Source organism: Phoenix dactylifera, chromosome 10, assembly GCF_009389715.1.
Source record: "Phoenix dactylifera cultivar Barhee BC4 chromosome 10, palm_55x_up_171113_PBpolish2nd_filt_p, whole genome shotgun sequence".
In the NCBI taxonomy this organism is placed as follows: domain Eukaryota; kingdom Viridiplantae; phylum Streptophyta; class Magnoliopsida; order Arecales; family Arecaceae; genus Phoenix; species Phoenix dactylifera.
Window position 1 is genome coordinate 11,323,422 of NC_052401.1, and position 23,001 is coordinate 11,346,422.

Sequence of the window (23,001 nt, forward strand, 5' to 3'; positions counted from 1 at the left end):
TTGGGGCTTCAGGCTAGTCTGCTCGCGGGATGATCATCGGATTAGCCTGGCATCCGAGGGCCGAGCCTCGGAAAATTCCGCTCGTTGGTCGGCCAAGGCTGGCGCAAGCCGAGGCGACCGGTCGGGGCTTCAGGCTAGTCTGCTCCCGGGATGATCATCGGGTTAGCCTGGCATCCGAGGGCCGAGCCTCGGGAAATTCCGCTCGTTGGTCGGCCAAGGCTGGCGCAAGCCGAGGCGACCGGTCGGGGCTTCAGGCTAGTCTGCTCCCGGGATGATCATCGGGTTAGCCTGGCATCCGAGGGCCGAGCCTCGGGAAATTCCGCTCGTTGGTCGGCCAAGGCTGGCGCAAGCCGAGGCGACCGGTCGGGGCTTCAGGCTAGTCTGCTCCCGGGATGATCATCGGGTTAGCCTGGCATCTGAGGGTTGTCAGGCCTCAGGAAATTCCGCTCGTTGGTCGGCCAAGGCTGGCGCAAGCCGAGGCGACCGGTCGGGGCTTCAGGCTAGTCTGCTCCCGGGATGATCATCGGGTTAGCCTGGCATCCGAGGGCCGAGCCTCGAAAAATTCCGCTCATTGGTCGGCCAAGGCTGGCGCAAGCCGAGGCGACCGGTCGGGGCTTCAGGCTAGTCTGCTCCCGGGATGACCATCGGGTTAGCCTGGCATCCGAGGGCCGAGCCTCGGGAAATTCCGCTCGCTGGTCGTGCGCCTGTCGCTTGCCGCCCGACGGGATTTCTCCGTGGCCAGCTGCGATCGTGTTTCTCCTCCTCTCCAAGCGTCGCCTGGGGAACACCAGATGGGCATTAAATGCTAATTGAGGAGTTACCTGGGAAATCGGATCGCCAGTTGCTGCTTGCGAGGAGTGTCAGTTAAGCGGCCGCGATACGCGCGTTCTTCGAGGCGGATGCGGCCTGGGCGCGAGCGGAGATATGTGGACCTAGGGGTACAGGCCACCCGGAGTGTCATCATAGTTTGCCATAGTGAGGGAGATCACCATGGCGTCATCGTGGGGGGTCTGAACCCCCTTTACATCTTCATCACAAAAAGTGATTACATTACCGACCCTCTGCCTCTTTGCGACGGCTGCCCCTGACGCTTCAGTCGAGCCCCCTGCGTTCCTCTCGGGCCGGGGGCAGCCCCCAGTGATAGTGTGGATCACGCCCGCGACGGGTCGATTCTGCTTCCGAGGCTCCTGAGGGGCCGGGTCGGCCGGACGCGGGTCTGCGGGGGGACGTCGGTCGTTCACATATCGACCGAGACGCCCTCGGCGGATGAGAGCCTCGATCTCGTCCCGAAGCTGGAAGCAGTCTTCGGTGTCGTGGCCGTGGTCCCGGTGGTACTCACAGTACGCCCGAGAGGGCCTCCTCCCAGGAATCTTCTTCATCTGTCTCGGGACCGGGAGGTCCTCCCGCCCCTTGATTTCTATGAGGATCTGGGCCCGGGGAGTCAGGAGAGGAGTGTACCGGTTGAAACGTCGGGGCGGAGAACGAGGGCGTAGGGCGCCGTGGTTCCTCGCCGGCGACAGGCTTCTGCGCCGACGTTGAGGCGTCGGGCTCCTCCTCTGGCGTGCCTCTTTTCGCCTTTTCTTCCCGAGCTTTGGAGGGATCTCGGCGGCCTCCTTGCTCTGGTGGGCGGCCGCCTCCTCGGCGTCCGCATACTGGTTCGCCCGGGACAACAGCTCCGGGAAGCTCCGCGGCAGGCGTTTGTCCAGGGAGAAGGTGAGTCTGCCCTTTCGGAAGCCACACTTCAGGGCTGAAAGAGCCACCTCCTGGCTCAGGTTCCGGACTTCCAGCGTAGCCTTGTTGAAGCGGGTAAGATAATCCCGCAAGCTTTCTCCCTCGTTTTGCCGGACATCAAAGAGGGAGTCGGAGACCAGTCGCCGCCGGCTACTGACGGCGAAATGGGTGATGAAGAGGCGAGTAAACTGGTCGAAGGACTGGATTGAGTTAGCCTCCAAGCCGGCGAACCACGCCCTTGTCGGGCCACGGAGGGTCGCCGGGAAGGCCTTGCAGAGGAGAGGATCTGATGCTCCGTGGAGGAGCATAAGGGTCCTGAAACTCTCGACGTGATCCCGCGGGTCCGCCGCCCCGTCATAGGGCTCGATCGCCGGCATTTTAAACCCCGGCGGATTCGGGGTCCGCAGGATCCTCGAGGCAAGCGCCGGCTGGGAGGAGATCTCCAAGTCGGCGAAGGGATCTTTGGAGTGGCCCTTCAGGACCTGGAGTTGTCGGTGGAGATCGTCCACCCGCCGGTCCAGGGAGCGCGACCGATGGGTGGGAGACAAGGAGCACCGAGAGGGGGACCGACTGGAGCGCGGGTTCCTTGAGGACTGGGGGGTCTGGGAACGCGCCCGGGCCCGCCTCTCGTACCCCGCGCAGCTCCGATGGGAAGGTCCCGGCAGAATAGACCGTGCTCGAGAATCTTCCTCGCGCCGGCGCTCCTCCCCATGGGAGAGGAAGGAGTGCGGGTTGAGGAGGACAGGTGAGCGCTCAGGGAGCAGCGGCTCCTGGGCCCGCTGTGGCGCCCGAGACATCACACCCTGCAGGTTCTGCACTGCCTCCGCGAGGGTGCGAACCTGCTGGGCTAACTGGTCGAACTGAGCGGCTTCGACCATCTGAATGGGGGGTGGAACGGTGGAGTGTTGCTGAGAATGTGTTGGAGACGCAGCGGCCTCCCGGCCGGAGGCGTGAGAGGCCCCGCGGTCGGAGGCATTGGAAGCTCCACGACCACCTCGCCGTGCCATTACGATCGCTCTGAGATTCGGCCCCTCCTTCTAGCGCCAACTGTTGCTGGTGGTCCAAACCGAGAATGATTGGCACAGCGGTGTGAACGGGGTTCCGTTTGAGTTGCCTTGGTTGGTGTTGATTGCGCTCCACCTTCCACCGGGAAACCTGCAAGCAAGCCTCGCACCACCACTGGGGTAGTGGGGGCCCTCCGACGATCAAGTCAGAGGAGATTGGGGGAGAAGGAGAGATAATAGTAGCAAGTAAGAGAATGCACTGGAAGTTCTTGCTTACCCCCCCCTCCTCCCCCCAGCTGCATATATACCAGGCTGGGGGGGTCTTTCAGGGGGGTTCGTCATCGTGGGGCACGATGGAGCTGCCACTGACACGGCCGTTACAGGGCGTCGTGGGGCAGCGCTGGGTACGGCCATGATAGGGCGTAGTGGAGCTCCGCCTTGTACGGCTGTTACAGGGGATCGTGGAGCAGCGCCAGATACAACCGTTGCAGGGAGTAGTGGAGCAGGAGGCTGCGGCGTGCCTCTGGGGAATAGCCTGTCGTTGTCGAGAGATGTCCGACTCGGGGTCGGGCTGCGGAGACGAAGATGTCCGACTCGGGGTCGGATTGCTGGATCAAGGGGCAGCCGACTCGGGGTCGGGCTGCGGAGCCGAAGATGTCCGACTCGGGGTCGGATTGCTGGATCAAGGGGCTGCCGACTCGGGGTCGGGCTGCGGAGCCGAAGATGTCCGACTCAGGGTCGGATTGCTGGATCAAGGGGCTGCCGTAGTCTTCCTGGGCGCGCATGCCGGTCACGTGGGGCATGGTGGCTAAGTTCCCCCGTAACAATTAGTATTTGTTATAATGCACAGTGATGGTTTAAACATAACATCATCTCCTTTGTCACATAATTGACTAATGCTTAACAAGTTATGCTTAAGACCATCAACATATCTAACATTATCTATAAAAGTAGAAGGGGTGATTTGAACTTTACCAATACCAATGATGTGACCTTGGTTGTTGTCTCCAAACGTCACAGCACCTCCCTTTTTAGCTTCAAGGGTGAAAAATTGGTCTTTATCACCCGTCATGTGCCTTGAGCAGCCACTATCCAAATACCAGCAATTTTTGTTGACCTTGGCTGCAAGACACTCCTACACAAGCAAATCATGTCATCTTAGGTACCCAAGTTTTCTTGGGTCCTTCATGGTTAGTCAAGTTGGTTCCTTTTGAAACCCATACCCTTTTAATTTTTCTTTTAGTTTTACTTTTCCTAAAATTACATACATTTGCTTTATGGCCTACTGTACCACAACAAAAGTAGGTTATTTTCTTAGTTTTTGTTTCCCCAGCTTTAACAAAGAAGTTACTAAGAAGTTTTTGCTTATTCCTTGGTTTATATCCTAAACCGGCTTTATTAAACACTGCACGTTGACTATTTAGTATCATGTTTAATTTTTCAGAACTATAGGTAAATCTTTCAACTAAGGGTTTGTATTTGTTAAGTTCTTTAGTTAGTGTCTGATTTTCTTTAGTTAAGGTGTTGGTCTTTTGAGTTAAAAGTTGGTTGCTTGTTTTAAGTTCTATATTTTCTTTGGTGATTAAATCCTTATCCTTAACTAATTTATCGTATTTATGTAGGTATGATTGATTAGTTATTTTCAGTTCTTTATTCTTAAGATTTATAGCCTTATATTCTACCATTAATTCATTAAATGCATCATAAAGTTCATCAAATGAAAAATCATAGTGCGTATCGGAAGTTACCTCATTTTCGTTGGTCATGAAACAAAAATTGGCCTTCTCTTCTTGTTCTTCATCCGATGATGAAGATGATGCGTCGGAGTCCGATAGGGTGGTGACAAGGGCTTTCTTCTTCTTCTTGTACTTGCTGCTCTTCTTTAGTAAGGGACACTCAGCTCGGATGTGTCCCGGCTTTTTGCACTCATAGCAGCCGGTCCCCTCACTTTCCCTTTCCTTACCTTTGTCCTTGCGGTAGGAATTTGAGGGGCCTCTCCTTTGATGATAGGACTTCTTGTGGTTGATGAATTTCTTGAACTTGCGCACAAGAAGAGCCTCACCACCATCTTCCTCATCTTCTTCTTCTTCACTGCTGCTGCTGCAAGACAAGTCCTTGTTAGAAGAAGTAGATTTTAAAGCTATTACCTTTTTCTTATGGGAGGACTCTTCCTCGTTGTGTTGTTTCATGGTAAGCTCATGCGTCATAAGGAATCCAAGGAGCTCTTCAAGTGGAAGCTTGTTCAAGTCTTTAGCTTCTTGGATTGCCGTCACTTTAGCTTCCCACGACCTTGGTAGACACCGAAGGATTTTCCTGACAAGTTCACTGTTAGTATAGTTCTTGCCAAGGCTTTTTAGGCCATTGACAATATCAGTAAACCTAGTGAACATGCATGTAATTGTTTCGTTAGAGTCCATTTTAAATAGTTCATATTTATGAACCAAAATATTTATTTTGGACTCTTTCACTTGATTCGTGCCCTCATGGGTCACTTCAAGTCTGTCCCAAATCTCTTTTGCAGAATTGCAAGTAGAGACCCTATTGAATTCATTACGGTCTAAGGCACAATAGAAGACATTCATTGCTTTAGAGTTTAATTGTGCCTTCCTCATGTCATGTTCATCCCAGTCCATTTCAAGTTTAGGTACCTTAACACCATCTACGTATATGGATGGGATGTATGGCCCATTTACTACAATGGACCACATCTCATAGTCTTGGGCTTGGATGAATATTCTCATCCTAGCCTTCCAATATGAGTAGTCAGATCCATTGAAGAAAGGGGGTCTTTGGGTGGACTGACCCTCAATGTGAGAAGATCCAAATGGGGTTGTCATTTTGATCTTTTAACTCTTGAGTGGAAGAGTTTTTGGCTCTGATACCACTTGTTGCCCAGATAGACAACCCAAGAGGGGGGGGTGAATTGGGTTTTTAATATAATTTGGCTAATTAAAACTTTGTGGATGATTAATTAAAAACTATAGCAAGTTATTTAATTAAAGCCTAGTGCTGTGAGTAATGTGCGGGGAAGAAGATGAGAGACAATGCACTACAAACACAAAGTTTTATAGTGGTTCGGAGCTAACCCTTGCTCCTACGTCCACTCCCCAAGTCTCACTTGGGAATTTCACTATAACCCCCTTGGATTACAGCCGGTTGTTTTGCAAGCTCACAACCAAACTTGTTGTTTTACGAGCTCACAACGAACTCGGTCGGTTTTCCCAGGCTCACCGACTAGAACCAACCCCGATTGTTTTTCCGGGCTCACAATCAAACCCTTACACACGTTGGTTTTAACTTGGCTCACCAACCAACCTTAAACCCCTTGATTCAATCCTCCGATTGAATCAAGTAAATACAAGAGATAGGAGAAAACAGAAAATAGCTTCTCAAAAAGCAGATTTAAGACAATATAATCGTAAAGGAGTTAGAAGCCCTCAAACGCTTTTAAGCTGGTGAAGAGGTATGGCTTCTGGAACTCCGGTCTCCTCTTGAAAGAGTGGTCGACTTGAATGCAGGAGGAGGAAGCTTTGATTGTTAGGGAAAAGTTGTTGGAGCAGTAAATGCAGATCTCCCCTTTTTCGTTTAAGAGCACTTGGAGAGATTGAAAACTTGAATGCTTGGAGTGGAGTATCTCTTCTCTTCCTTGCTACAGTCCTCTGTGGCTATTTAAGCCAATCCCCACGGAAACTAGCCGTTACTCTGCTTTTTCTGGCCGTTCTGCACACTCTGCGCAGCCTGACAATATGACCGTTGGTGGGTTGGAGTCGACTCGCGCGATCAGGAGTCGACTCGGCTGTAGCAGGAGTCGACTCACGCTTTTCCGGAGTCGACTCGGCAACTGTTCCAAATTTGAATTAAAGTTGCCGTCTTGACTGGGAGTCAACTCGTCTTGACCTGGAGTCGACTCGCCAACTTCTGGAGTTGACCTGGCAATTTTTGGAGTCGGCTCATCCACTGAAGTCCGTGGATCCAAATTTGAATTTTGTCCACTCGAGTCGACTCGACTGTCCTGGGAGTCGACTCGAATCTCAGAGCCTGAACTCTCGATTCTCTGTCATTTGGTTCATCCAGTCTTGGAGTCGACTCGAACTTCCTTGGAGTCGACTCGGCTCTCAGTTTTCGAAAGTTGGTCTTCTGCCTTTTGACGTGAAGCTTGTCTCGGAGTCGACTCGAGCTGTCTGTGAGTCGACTCGAATCTCAGAGGCAGTAACATGGTCTTCTGTCTGTTGATAGTCGCTCAGTCTCGGAGTCGACTCGTGTACTGCGGGAGTCGACTCGAATCTCAGAGTCCGAAAATCGTTCTCTGACTTTTTTCTTGTGTTCCTCTGAGAGTCGACTCTTACCTTCTTTGGAGTCGACCTGCCAACCATCGGAGTCGACTCGCGTTCCACTGGAGTCGACTCGAATCTTAGACCCGAAAACTGCTCTCTGACTTTTCTGCCTGTGACTGCTTGGAGTCGACTCTTACTTCCCTGGAGTCGACTCGGTGAACATTGGAGTCGACTCGTGCACTTCAGGAGTCGACTCGTTGACAGGTTCTGAGATGAAGCTTTCTGTTCTTCTTTCTGTTCTCAGTCGGAGTCGACTCGTACTAATCTGGAGTCGACTCGAGCTCGTGCCAGTGAACTTGATACGCTTGGAGTCGACTCGTGATACTCGGGAGTCGACTCGAGTCTCAGACTTTGGTTCAGCAGACTTCTTACCTTATCCAAAATACTATGAACCAAATCTAGAGACACTTGGACAGGATTTTCACTGAAACACTCAATTGAATTCATTAGTAATCACAAGATATACTCAAATGCTTTGAGCTCATCAAAATCAAATGGGGTTTTAATCAATCACTCCACAGTTGTCCATGACCTCCGTCTTGTAGGGATCCAAGATAGTAGGACTGTATCACATGGTAACTGCACCTAGAGGTTCATCTTTCTATTCTACTGGGTAGCCACTACATGCTGCTAGGTGTCACTGGTGGATGGTGGGACTCACAGGGATTATCTCGATGATCGATAAACCCTAATGAGTTGAGTTGGAATCGTTCCAACCCATTGAAAGGAGTTTTCAATGATATAGTGATAGAGATCACAATATATCTCACTACCAGTCAGAGTAGAACCTATGGGGTCACACACACTAGAAGTATTGACCGATCCGATGGTTGAAAAGTGATTATGAATCACAAGTAATCAATTCGATTGATATTCAGTTGAAGAAGGAACAAAGGGAATTAATTAATTGGACTTGAAACAAGAGTCCTACTTCGAGTAGGATTCCTAGAGTCCTAATTAGATTAGGACTGGAAATCCTAGTTGGAGTAGGACTGGGATTCCTACTTGGAATAGGATTCCTGCAATCCTAATGAGATTAGGAGTTTTGAATCAAAATTGGATTCCTACTTGGAGTAGGATTCCTAGAGTCCTAATCGGATTAGGACTTCGGATTCAAATAGAGTCCTAATTGGATTAGGACTAAAATTATATATGTCCTAATTTGGATTAGGGTTTCTTAAGTCACAATTAATTATTAATCTAATGAATCAATAAGACTCCTAATTGGATTAGGATTAAAGAGTTCAATTGAGTCAAAATTGATTTAAGTTCTAATTGGATTAGGACTTACCTAGATTGGATCCAAATTGGTTCACCCTGGGCTAAGCCTAATTGGATTAGGGCTTGACCACATTAGGGCATTCCAATCCCTACCTAATATGGATTAGGGTTTACCATGAGGAAGGGGATAAGCCCCTCCCCTTTCCACGTGGAGAAGGGAGAAGAGACGGAGCCCCCTCTTAGGAAAGACATCAAGAACTCCTAAATGTTAGGAGCTCCACATGTCTATAAAAAGGGACTTGTGGGCGGCACCTAGTGCATCGAAGAAGTCCTCTTCCTCCTTGCCGTACGCCTCCCTCTCCTCTCCTCTTGGTTCAGCCGCAAGCAAGGAAGATAAAAGCCAAAGGTGTTGGCGGCATCCTCTTCCTCCCTTCTTCCTTCCAACGCAGGGAAAAGAAAGAAGGCTGCATGGGGATTCTTCTTCTTCCTCTTCTTCATCCTTCTTCTTCCTCCTCTCAAGCACAATCAAGGGTTGATTGAAAGAGAGGAAATCAGCCATCAAAAGAAGTCTTTGCAAGGGAGCTAGCACCCCGGGAAGACAAGAAAGCTTTGATCGGTCCTCTGCTTCGTGTGGATACCCGTAGAGGTCGGGCACTTGAACGGCTTCAAGCGAACCTTCATCCAAAACCACGATCATCAGTTTGCGGTGATCATCTACCCGCACAAGGTGAAGATCTGATCTTCCTAAAGGTTTTAAAAGTTTTTAATTCTTGCCTAACTACGAACGGTTCATGAAACAACGTTCATGCGATGAACGTCGATCCCGCTTATGCCGATTCCGCTGCCATCTGAATTTTTTTGAAATATCAGCGGCATGGGCGGGTTCCCAACATCCCATGTACAGGTCTTCCGGCAATCCTCCTCTGAGATACGATGACCCTACAACTTTTTCTTCGGTACATCTCAGAAGAAGTCAAAATGAACCTGATCAGACTTGCAGATCCAGCAAAAAAGAAAGAAAAAGAATAAAATAAAATATAAAAGAGCAAAAATAAAAATCAGAAGTGGCTAAAAGGAGGAGAAAATTTTCTCCAGATTTTTTTCAATATTTTTCTCTATCTTTTCGTGTCCCGAAAGAGATGAAATCAAGGGATATTTATAGGGGTAACTGTGCAGGGGCAAATGGATCTTTTTGCGGATGCGTCCGCGGAGCCCGCAGTGATTTCATGAACGTGTTTTGCGAAATTCAAACAGAAAAAAAAATGGCAGCGGGGCTGGCTATTGCGCATGCAGCCCGAGAATGGTCGAGTGTGCATTTAATTTTTCCAACAATCCTCCATAAAAATTATTTTTTTAATAATTTTAAAATCAAAAAAATGCTGGATATCTTATATTATATAATAGGTGCAGGTACCTTTCGGTTTGAACCTTCACTTAGTGACAAATGATTACATTTGTGGAGCTAAGGTGGTCTTAACTTTAAACCTCGGTCCATGGCTCAGAATAAATCAACAGCACACATAATATAGCCTGATATGGGTTCTAAGCGGATTGCGCTAATATGGCCATGCGCAGTTATCTTTCATGTGTTGTTTAGGGAATCGCCCATTTTTCATAATCGCGGCCTCACGACTGCACATATAGGTGAGTCCTAATAAAGAAGCTAGCAAGGAAGCTCCTGCCTCTTGGGTCTCGGACTCATTAAGAGTTATACAAATAAACTCATCCTACCGCTTGCTTTTATGAGTACTAGTGCCATAGGGATGAGGAAAACATAAAATAGTGCTCCTTTTAGTCATACTCCGGTTTGTTTCTACCCATTGAGCCTTTTAAGGTTGGGTTCCCACCGTGGTGATCTATCTTTATAGACTAAGCCCCATCCCTCTCGACGACTCTAGAACCACTATTCTAGATAAACCTTTTGTAAGCTGATCAACCAAATTATTTTCTGATTTTACAAAATTCAGAGCAATAATGTTATTTTTGAATATATATCTTAATGATTTATGACGCACTTTTAAGTGTCTATTCATTTTTATATTGGCATTTCCTTGGTTGCACTTATCTATTGCAGATTTACAGTCACAATATAATGAGACAGGTCGTAAAGGTGACTCATCTACAGAAGGTCTATTAGTAGATCTCGGAGCCACTCAGCCTCAGTGCTAGTGGTGTCTAAGGCAATTAGTTCAGACTCCATGGTACTCCTAAATATCAGGGTTGGTTTGGTGGATTTCCAAGACATAGCAGCACCTTCTAGGAGACAAACATATCCTATGGTAGATTTAATATCTAAGGTATCGCTGATCCAGTTGGCATCACTATAGCCTTCTAGAACAGCAGGAAACCCACTAAAGTGCAAACTATAGGCCTTGGTACCCTTAAGATACCTAAGGATCCTCTCTAAGACTGTCCAATGATCTCTATTTGGATTAACAGTATATCTACTAAGTCTATTTACAGCATATGCTATGTCTGGCCTGGTATAGTTTGCTAGGAATTCTAGTGAACCTATGATTTGAGCATATAGGCTTTAAAGGATAGGAATTCCTAAGTTCTTCTTAAGGTGTGTAGAGGGATCAAAGAAAGTAGAGATACGCTGACAATCAGAGTAATTAAATTTATTGAGTATCTTGTCAGCATAATGACTTTGGGATAACTCAATTCTATTTGCATTTCTAATTATTTTGGTATTTAAAATTAAGTCAGCTTGTCCCAAGTCTTTCATACCAAACTTATGACTTAAGAATTGTTTTACTTCATCAATTATTTGAAGATCTGTCCCAAAGATCAGTATATCATCTATATAGAGGCACAAGATCATAAATTTGTATCCAACTCTCTTATGATATACACATTCATCTATGTTATTGATTTCAAATCCAAATGTCATTATGGTTTCATCAAATTTCAAGTGCCATTGCTTGGGTGCTTGTTTAAGACCATAGAGAGATCTAACTAGTCTACAAACTTTATTTTCTTGGCCCAGGATTACAAATCCCTCTGGCTGTTTCATATAGATTTCTTCATTTAAGTCTCTATTTAGAAAAATTATCTTGACATCCATCTGATGAATTATTAATCTATAGATGGAGGCTAATGCTATAAGGACCCTAATAGTTGTAATTCTAGCTACAGGTGCATAGACATTAAAAAAATCTATCCTAGATCTTTGAGTAAAATCCTTGATAACTAATCTAGCCTTAAATTTATCTATAGAGCCATCAGGCCTAAGTTTCTTCTTAAAGATCCATTTGCACCCTATAGTTTTATAGCCAGGATAAAGATCAGTCAATTTTCAAGTATGATTTTGGATAATTGATTGCATCTTATTGTCCACAGTTTCTTCCCGAAAAGGTGAATCCAAGAATTTCATTGCGTCCTTAAAGGTAGTTGGAGAGTATTTTATAAGAAAGGTATAGAAGTCATCTCCAAATATTTTCTCTACCCTAGATCTCTTACTCCACCTAGGTTCTGCTTCTACTTCTATTTCACTTGTCCTTATTCTACTAGAGCTACTAGCTATACCACTATCTACTCTAGTCCTAAGTGGAAAGGTGTCTTTAAAATATGTTGCATCTCTAGCTATCTATGATAGTGTTGTTACTAATATCATTTTCTTCTGAATTAATCACCAGAAATCTATTGGCATTACTATTGGCTGCATATCCTATGAATATCGCATCCACTATTTTAGGTCCTATTTTTTTCTTTTAAAATCAGGTATTTTCACTTTTGCCAAGCACACCCACACTTTCAAATAGCTAAGATTAGGTTTCTATGTTTCCAAACTTCATATGGGGTTAGATCATTATTTTTAGAGAAAATCTTATTGAGGATATAACAGGCTGAAATTAGAGCTTTTCCCCACAAATTCTCTAGTACTTTTGAGCTTATAAGCATGGAGTTAACCATATCTATTAAATTCCTATTCTTCTTTTCTGCTACTCCATTTGATTGGAGAGAATAGGGTACAGTCACTTCATGAATGATTCCATGATCTTAACAAAATTGAGTTATGTTATTTGATGTATATTCATCTCCCCGATTTGATCTAAGAATTTTAATTTTCTTCTCTTGTTGGTTCTCAGCTTCGATCTTAAAAATCTTAAATTTGCTAAGCATCTCATCCTTCGTTTTAATTAGGTAGATGTAACAGAACTTGGATAGATCATCTATGAAGGTCGCAAAGTATCTGTTACCTCCCCTAGAAGTTCTACCTGAGTCACAAATATCACTATGGATCAACTCTAATAGATCTGAATCCCTATTAACAGATTTAAAAGGCTTCCTAGGGAGCTTGGCTTCTACACAAATTTGATATTTCTCATGGTTCTTAAGATCACCTTTTGGTATTAGATTTAGGTTCATAAGTTGCTTAATTGAATTATAATTTATATGACCTAATCTACCATGCTAAATAGAAGGAGGTTCTATGATCATAATCAAAGGATTTTCATTCATTGAAGGAGCTATTACATTCAACTTAAACAATTCTTTACTTAGAAACCTTTTTCTAATAAACATTACACTATGAGAAATTACAACTTTATTGGACTTAAAAACAAGACGATAGCCTTGCTGGACAAGCAAGGAACCACTAATGAGGTTTCTCCTAACAGTTGGAACATGTTGGATATCGTGCAGGGACAAGACTTTTCCAGAGGTAAGCTTTAAGTCCACTCGTTACACTCCTAGCACACGCGTCTCCGAGCTGTTTGTCATGATCACAGCTCCTCCACTTGAGACCTGGTAAGAAAAAAACTAGGAGCGATCCGAACAAATATGAATATCAGCTCCGATATCAATCCACCAATCAAGTGCTTGTAAAGTCATGTTAACTTCAGGAGTGAAGGAAACAGATCTAAAAACTGTCTCAGAGGAGCCAACGCCGGAAGTCACCATATTGACTTGAGCATTGGTTATATGTGGACCCTTCTTCTTGGATTGAAGAGGTGTAGTCTTCTTATAGAAGCACTGGGAAGACAAATGGTTGGTCCGACCACACACATAATAGAAACAGACATCACCATCCTCTTTCTTCTTTTTCTGCTCCTGGGATTGGATAGGTTTTTCATTATGGTGGTTAGGGTTTTTAGGGTTGTAAGGTTTCTTTTTGTAATGCATATTTTTGAAGGGTCGGTTCTGATTTTTCCTAGGTGGGGCTTCTACAATATAAGCATTATTCTTGTGTCCAGTAGAGGTTTTACTCCTTAGCCTATGCTGCTCTTCTATTCTAATGGAGTTCAAAACTTGGGTTAGGATAAGACATCCTTGGGTATGGCTCAGAATCTTAGCAAAATCAGACCAGAAATTAGGTAGTTTATCTATCAAACAGGCTACCTGGAATGATTCATCCAAATTGGTTCTATTAGCACTAAGCTGGTGGATCAGAATTTCAAAATCATAGATTTGGTCATAGATTTGGTCATTCATAGGCTTTGAGTCCACCATCCTAAAATTATTGAAGTCGGAGGCCTTGAACCTTTTCACCCCAGCATCATCAAGACCATATTTGCTTTCTACGGTGTCCTAGAGATCTTTGGCACTCTTGGTTGTGTAATAAATGTCATACAGCCTCTCAGAAAGGGCACCTAGAATTCTATGGATGCAATTATAGTCTATTTCATCAAGTATCCTAGAGGATGTACTGATAGAGGCAGAAGGTTCAGTGTGGGAGGAGGATGAATTTCGGTTTGAGTTTTGGCGAGTAGCATATCGTAAAGTAGTTGGGTTGGACTCATTATCAACTTCAGTGGTGCTCTCATCTATGGCTGAGATCAATCCTAATGTGGTGAGCCAGAATCGCATTTGGTTCTGCCACCTTCTAAAGTTATGTCTATCAAATTTTTCAGGTTTGGCACTAAGGTGGTAACTAGTGTTTGAGGCCATAGGTTCAAGGTTATAGAGAAGGGACAAAAATCTGAATAAAAGCAAAATGTCTATGTCAAAAGACTGTACTAAAATTTGTATTGAATTTTGAATGTCTAATTGATATATCTAAAAAATAATAGCTAGATCAGCTCCAGATCGGTGGTGGAGCACTAGGCTCACTTAAGTACCAGCCTTTCTTAAGTATGTATGCCTTTTTGACAAGCTTTTCTTTGACACTATTAGTTAGTGGATATAATCACTAGAAATCACACAAATTTAATTTTTACAAAAGCCTAAGTGCAAACTTAAATTTGTTGTTACAAATTAACCAATTTTCAAATTTTTTATTTTAATTTTTTGAATTAGTAATAATTGATTACTAATTTTGTGCCAGCAAATCAAATATTATAATTGAGATCTAAAATATCAATTCAATGAATTATAAGATTTCTTATCTTATTAGAATAATTAATTATTAATTTTATGCTAGCAAATTAATTATTGTAATTGAGATCTAAAATGTCAATTCAATAAATTATAAGATTTATTATCTTATTAGAATAATTAATTACTAATTTTGTGCTAGCAAATCAATTATTGTAATTGAGATCTAAAATATCAATTCAATGAATTATAAGATTTATTACCTTATTAGAATAATTGATTAAGATCTAATAAGTCAATTCAATGAATTAATTATTATGTATTAACCAATTTTTGAATTTTTATTTGAATGGGATCTAAAAATTACTCCTTGAGGAGTCCAAATGGAGGTATGATAAACCTCTTGGAGGTTAAATAAATTATTACTTTTTTAGAATGTTTATTGAATTATATATTACTAATAAAAAAATAAACAAACACTTCTTTGGATTGTTAGTAATATATCACCTAAATAAACAAATAAATCTAATAATTGTAATTAATAGAAAATCTTAAACGGAATAATATATATATGAATATTATTTGGCATCAAAATAAATCTATTATAGCACAAAAAAAATCTATTCTAGCACAAAATAAATCTATTCATTTAATAAATTTAAATTATAAAGTTGCAAATCCTATAGATTTAATAATATTAAATTTAAAATAAGAGTAAGAGAAAATAGCCTGATTGAAAGCAGGTCAAAGCGCATAGATGCTGTCCTAAAGAAGTATTTGCCCCCACGTACAGGTCTTCCAGCAATCCTCCTTTGAGATACGACGGCCCTACAATTTCTTCTTCAGTACGTCTTGGAAGAAGTCAAAACAAACCTGATCGGACTTGCAGATCTAGCCAAAAATGAAAAAAAAATAATAAAATAAAATATAAAAGAGAAAAAATAAAAATTAGAGTGGCTAAGAGGAGGAAAAAATTTTCTTCAGAATTTTTTCAATATTTTTTTCTATTTTTTCATGTCCCAAAAGAGATGAAATCAAGGGATATTTATAGGGGTAATTGTGCAAGGGCAAATGGGTCTTTTTACGGACACGTCCGTGAAAAGCACGCCCGCGGTGATTTCACGAACGTGTTTCATTAAAGCCGAGAGTGCCCGCCCTTTCTGTCAAGTAGGCTACTTATTAAAACGAAAAAAAACAGCAGGGGGCGCCAGCAGGCGCCCGCTGGCTATTGCGCACGCGGCCCGAGAATGGCCGCGTGCGCATTTAATTTTTCCAACATGTCGACCGTATCAACATCGCCGTCGTGGTCCACCATCGCTGGAAGCTACGTAAGAACCCGACAACTTTAGATTGACCTTCTTCTTCCTCTTTTGTGAATCTTGGAAGTCCAATTCCGGCCGGTAATCTCAAGAATTTGGCCAAGAAGAGGCAAAACCCTTGATTCCCCTATTTTCGAGAAACAAGCCTTTTTTTCTTCCGATGCCGGTAGGTTTTGCTGTTGGTTCTTGTCACTGAGGCCTCCCTACATTCCTTCGCAGCGGCCTATAGCCTTAGCCAGAGTTTCGGCTGCCGGGACACCTCGATTCCCTAATGCTAGGCACCACTTGGCCGCCTCCCTTCCTCTTCTTTGGTTAGATAGAGAAGCTTGTTCTCTCTCTTTCCTCTCTCTTTTCTTTCTTTTCTCCATCTTTTCTCTCTCTTGATTCTCTCTAATGGAGTTCCTCTCTTTACTGGACTTCTCTCTGTACTCTCTCTAAATATGATAGACCTAGTAAGATACTTCTCTTCGAAATTTTGGATCAACCTTGGTGAAGGGCCCCAAACCATGATCGACAGGCAGCATGCTAGCCCCTATTTTGGCCCTTTTCGGACACTATTATATTTGGTCACCTCCGATCAATATTGAACCACATGTATTCTAGTTCGAATATGATCATATGAGTTTTGCCTTGATTAGACTAACTGAGGTGTCGGGTACTTTCGCTTGGTAGAGTATTAGAATTAGAGTTTCTATTTTCAGAATGATCATGATAAATTCTGATAATTTTTAAATATCAATATCTTAGAAGGATTTTTGAAACTGATTGGACTGATACTTTAGATTTGCTCGCAACGTAAGTATTGTTTCACTTTTTCTAAATTTATCAGCAATCATTAAATTATTATATTCATGACTTTTGAGTGGCATTATTCATGATGTATGAATTTGATGGATAGTATATTATTATGGAAAACATTATTTTGAAATATTATGACAATATACGATCTTATAATAGATATGATTGATTGATTTTGATATCGCATGACTTTAGAACTAAAATATGAAACTTAGAACTATTTGAATTTCAAACTGGCTATATTGAGAACCCTGCCAATGGAGGCTAATACGTTGACACATTTGTTCTAAAAGTTATGTCCAAGATGATTAGCGATATACCACCAGCAGACCAGCAATCCTGAAGGACTTTGAATCTAATAGCTCAGGATTGGTAAGATGAATTAAATATTTGAAAGAATTTGAATCCATGAACAAAATCTAATATTTTAAGAAAGATTCGATTAGTATATTAGTATTGCATATATACTTATTTTCTACAAATTATTATCTATTTGGTTATCTGATTTTATTTAGTTAAAGTGATCATTGCTTATTGGGTTGTCTAGCTTATTATATGATTTCTTATTATTTTATAGATTCAAAGAATTAGCCTAATTGGAGTTTTCAATATGGAAGAGTGACTAGAAGGACTCTGATAAGTGCATAATAATTTATAATTTAGTTATCTTTCCATAGCACTTATCAATGTTCTTAAACTGATAAATACGTATTTTACCATAAAATTGAATAATCGTTGAAATAAATTTACAATATGGTAAAAGAAATAATAATAATTCTTTTCTTAAACCAGATTCTGAACTTGTTCTCTCTTGGTTGCAATCTTTCATGAAAACTACAGAAAAACATATAAGGAGATTGTGTTGACTCGGCTAAGGTTATAATTAAATGGGTTTTGGTCCTAATTAGATTAAAAGCTATAATTAATAATTTTTGTATGGGGAAAATGTTTGATTAATTTTATTAAGTCACGGTCTTGTTTTTAGTTTTGTCGAGTCCGGTCTGAAGCAGTTTAGTAAGAATTGAATTTAAATAATATTGGGCTCGAGACCAAGTTCAAGCAAATTAAAGATCATAACCTACCTCAAATTCAAAGCCAATTTCCAAACCAATCCTATTCCTTTCTCGCGACCACTATCCAAGCAATCCAACGGTTCAGAAACTCCCGTCTCCGCATCATGTTTCCAAACTAAGCAAAATAGAGGAGATCCTTGTTTTAAATTCATATATGCCCATTTTCACGTCAAAATAAAGCAAGAAAAATAATTTTTCCCAAAAATTACTGGAATCACTGTTCATATGAACAGTGTTCCATGAAAAACACTCTTCATATGAACAGTGTTACAATAAAAAAAATAAAATAAAAAAATAATAAATATATATATAAGCCACTGTTTATCTTCTTCCTCCCTCCTTGCATCAGGGCCGTCCACCTTCCTCCCGTCGATCCCGCGTCGTGTCCACCGCGTTCATGGCATCTCCTCTTCCGGATTTCCAGCTCCACACCGTGACCAGCGCCTCCGCACGGCTGCCATTCCGAGCATCCGAGACAGCATCGCATCCCAGCGTATCACGCCATGAATCCGACCACTTTCTTCTTCCGCTCCCCCCAGCATCCTGTTTCTCCGCCATCAGCCGGTGCAGCCTCTCTTCCCAGTTCCTCCGCCTCTTCATCTGCAGCTGAGATCCCGCTCTTCCGCATCAGTCCTTTCCAGCTGCAGCCGATCCCATGGATTAGCTCCGTTCCCGTCTTCTCCGAGATCCCAGACTCCCATGATTCAGCCACCCAGCCAGCTTTTTCCGGATTAGCGCCTCCATCCCACGGTCAGCTCCAGCCGATCCCATGGATTCCATCCCAACGATCACGCACGCGTTCTTCCTCCTCTCCACGCGAAATCATGGATCCATCGTTGGCTGATTCTTGGTGGGGATCTATAAAAGGAAGAGGGGAGAAGAAATGAAGGGAGAGCTCGGTTGAGAGAACAGGGGAGACCCCCTGTTTCAGTGAAAAGAAGAAGAAAATCGAGAGGGAAGAGGAGAAAAAGAAATAAAAAAATGAGAGAAAGGAGGGGGGAAAGAGAATAGTTTGTGATATATTGGGAATAATGGGAGGTGAAGGCTTTCATTTGAAGATGGGAGGTCGTCCGGAAGCCATGCGCGGCTAAACGTCTAGTCTAGGGCTGGATGAAGCCCTAGCAATGTATCAGGGCATTGTAGTTCTTATTTTTTTTATTATTTTGGAGCTTGTTTAAATTCTTATTTTCAATGAAATATTTCTTTATGATATTTAAACTTTGAGCATGCTAGTTACTAATCATGTTTGCTAAAGTAGTCTAAGATGATTCATGCCTTGGAAGATGAAGTGTGCTGTATCCTAGATTAGCATACTTAGGTAGACACTTCATGCTACACCGAAGATGGATCTTCCTAACACTCTTTATGCTTTTATTTTAAAAGGCTTGTAGCCAATTTGCATGCCTCTCCAAAAGATAAAAATTAAGAACACAGTCTCTAATGCAATGCTACGCGGTGGATTCCAAACCCTAGATCTATCTACTTTGATAAATTTCAATTCGTACTCATAGATTAATTTAATTAAATCAAGTTAGCAAATTCTTCTTCTTGATTTATTTTTAAAAGAAAAATAACTTATTCTTCAATCCCTGTGGACCGACACCCGTAATCACTATCCTACAGGATACGTACTATTGCGTGGTTTATTTTTGAAATTGAAAGAATCGATCAATTTTTGGCGCCGTTGCCGAGGATTGCTAGCATAGTTATTTTTCCTATCATTAAAAAAAATTAATTAATTAAAAAAAATTTCAAAATAATATATATATATCTAAAATAAAATAAAAAATTATTTTCTATTATTGTTACTTTTTTATCTCCTTTTTCTCTTCTACTATTTTTTTTAATTTTTCTTTTGGTCTTATTTGATCAGGAATCGAAGAGGAGATCTGGGCTATCAAAAAGGAATGCTTTAGAGGTTTGCTTAAAAAAATTTTAAATTGCTGGAAAAATTCCCTTTGGTAACCTCTAAACCTTTCTTATTTAAATTAATTATTAGCTTGAAATTTTGTGATGATTGTTTGATTTTAATTTTAGCAAAAGTGTGAATGCATGCTTGATACACATACACAAATTAATCCGCACATAGTAAGGACAATCACCCCAACAAGATAAGAGCCGGATTTCATCACCGGACTCTTGCCCAATTTAGGTGAACTCAATCTCACATAGTGTCACTTTAATTAAAATCAATTAGACATTGGCCCCTAGGGACATTCGAGCTCAATAGGACGAAGATCACCGAAAGTTGCACCAATTTCACTCTGTGGCTTAGTTGATGTCTAGGCAAGCTTTGTCCCTATAAGGGAGACAGTTCATCTGTTCGAGGCAAGTGGGTTTTAAGTAGGACTTTTGCGAACGCATCGTGACCCCTCCACTTACCTGGGAGCTTACCTGGTCAACTCGGTTCATTAGACCGGATTGGAGGCTTAGGTGCCCTCTTCAAACCAGTTAGGAGCTGTCTAGTGATTTTAGGACAAATACAAGGATTGATGTGTTTATCTTTTATTGCATGCTTGACTGATCGAGTACTAGTGTATGCAAGGTAGTCGTTCTAGAGTACGAAACCTATTACCTTTTGACCCTGAAATAGAACGAACCCTTAGGAACATTCGAGCTAAGATCAAAACATTAGGATCATCCCCACCTCTTAAGATGGCTGAAGAACAATCCAAACTCCTGAGGGAGTACTTTACTCCAACTATTTATACTTCCCCATCTTGTATTCGATTACCTGAAGTAGCAGCTGTACAATACGAAATAAAGTCTAGTGTGATCCAAATGCTCCCATCTTTTTATGGGCTCACCAACGAAGAACCATATAAACACCTAGATGAATTCCTTGAGATTTGCACCACAGTCAAGATTCAGAACTTCACTGATGATGCTCTGAAACTTAGATTATTCCCTTTCTCCCTTAAAGATAGAGCCAAACAATGGCTGAATTCTTTAGAAGCTAACTCGATTCGTTCTTGGGATCAAATGCAACAAGAATTCCTTAAAAAATACTTTCCCATAGGAAGAACGAACTAGTTTAGACGTGCCATTACAAGCTTCTTCCAAACTTAGGGAGAAGAATTTCATGAAACTTGGGAGAGATTTAAGGACCTAATCCGTAAATGCCCTCATCATCAAATACCTAAGTGGCAACTAGTGCAATGTTTTTATGACGGATTGACTGAACGAAACCGTCAGATGATCGATGCTGCATGCAGGGGGACTTTCATGCTTCAAAATGAGCATGAAGCATGGCAATTATTTGAAAATCTTAATGAAAACTCCCTCCACCATGCTTTCTGTTCTCGTCAAGTACCTCCGAGTTTTCAAAGAAAAGGGACCATTTATGAAATAAGTCATTCTATGGACCTGTCTAGCAAGGTAGATGCATTGTCCCATAAGATCGACCAACTGATGATAGGAGGACATGTCGTTAGCTCTTCCCAAGCACAAGTGTGTGCTATCTGTTCTAGCCCATCGCATCCTATTCATGAGTGCCCCTCAGCACCCCAATTCTCCGAACTCGTGCAAGAACACATCAATGCTGCTCAAACACAACCCAGACCGGGTAATGATCCATTTTCCAATACATATAATCCGGGATGGCGGAATCATCCAAATTTTTCTTGGAGGCAGCAAGCTTCGAATACTACCCAACCCTACTCCCAAAATTTTCAAAACCCTCAGAATTTTCATCTCTAACGTCCCTCAACTCAATTTCAACACCCTTCTCCTGCAACCCAAAGAAATACAGCCTTTGAGGAGAAAGTGTTGACTGCCCTTCAAGGTTTGGAGGCAAACACACAACTATTGCACTCTCACACGCAATCAATTGCTAAGCTAGAATCCCAAATGGGTCAACTAGCCAATGCATTAAACAAGCGAGAGGAAGGTAAGCTTCCAAGTCAACCAATGAGTAATCCTAGGGGACAATACGTGGCTCAAGAAACTCGACTAAATCATGGGCAAGCCAATGCTTTGACTACCCTAAGGAGTGGATGTATAATAGATAATAAGGTTGGGGAGGGTAACAATAAGGAAGGTGAAGAAGAGGAGAGGAATGTATCACATGAAAATCCAAAACCTTCTTCAGTTAGTCCACCATCTGCCACAACCCACATTCCAAAGGCTCCATTCCCTAAAGCACTTAATGCACCCTCTCCCTTTGGCAAGAAGGGAACTTCATTAGAAGAGATGATGGAGGTCTTCAAACAAGTTAAAATCAACCTCCCACTCCTTGATGCCATCAAACAAGTTTCCTCCTATGCCAAATTTCTCAAAGACCTTTGCACCCAAAAGCGGAAATCTAGGACACATGTGCCTAAAAAGGTCCTCCTAACTGAGCAGGTAAGTTCCATTCTCCAACACAACACCCCTCCAAAGTTCAAAGATCCTGGTGCTCCCACTATTTTCTGTGTCATAGGAAATAACTCCATCGACCGAGCACTCTTAGATCTAGGGGCAAGTGTGAATCTTCTACCCTATTCAGTCTATGAAAAATTTGGGTTAGGTGAATTAAAACCTACCTCGGTGTCCTTACAATTGGCTGATCGATCTGTGAAGATACCACGGGGGATGATTGAAGATGTTCTTGTCAAGGTAGACAAATTCTATTTTCCAGTAGATTTTATCGTCCTTGACATGGAACATGTGCCCAACCTTAAAAAACAAATCCCTGTGATTCTTGGTCGTCCCTTTTTAGCTACAGCCAATGCATGTATCAACTGTAGAACTGGGGCAATGGATATATCATTTGGGAACATGAAAATTAAGTTGAATGTGTTTCATGCCGCTGACCAACATGTGAGGGAAGACGGGTGTTGCCTAATTGATGAAATGGATGATCTTGTAGAGGAAGCCCTTCCCTATATCTTAGCAGATGACCCCCTAGAGGCATGCTTGGCCCATTTTGACATTGACAACTTTGACATAGACAAGGCCATAGAAGAAGTCAACATCTTACTCGACAATCAATCTCCCATGAGTTTCCTTCCTTGGAAGATCCGACCTGAACCTCTTCCCCCCATTGCTAGCGCACCACTTTGTCCTTCCATTGATTCTCCACCTAAACTTGAGTTAAAGCCACTTCCGACAACTCTCAAGTATGCCTTTCTAGGACCAGAAGATACCCTCCCTGTAATCATCGCGGCCAACTTATCTACTGAACAGGAGGGTAAACTTTTAAGGGTACTAGAAGAGAATAAACATGCCATAGGATGGTCTGTAGCTGATTTGAAAGGGGTTGACCCCTCCATATGCATGCATC

The 23,001-nt window shown here is 42.6% G+C and overlaps 1 non-coding gene across 1 annotated transcript; it reads right to left on the reverse strand.

The window, feature by feature from the left end:
• Positions 1 to 20,769: 20,769 nt before the first annotated feature.
• Positions 20,770 to 20,875, reverse strand: LOC120112291. Its single transcript, XR_005513763.1, has one exon. It is a non-coding gene; the product is annotated as a small nucleolar RNA R71 (small nucleolar RNA).
• Positions 20,876 to 23,001: the final 2,126 nt, after the last annotated feature.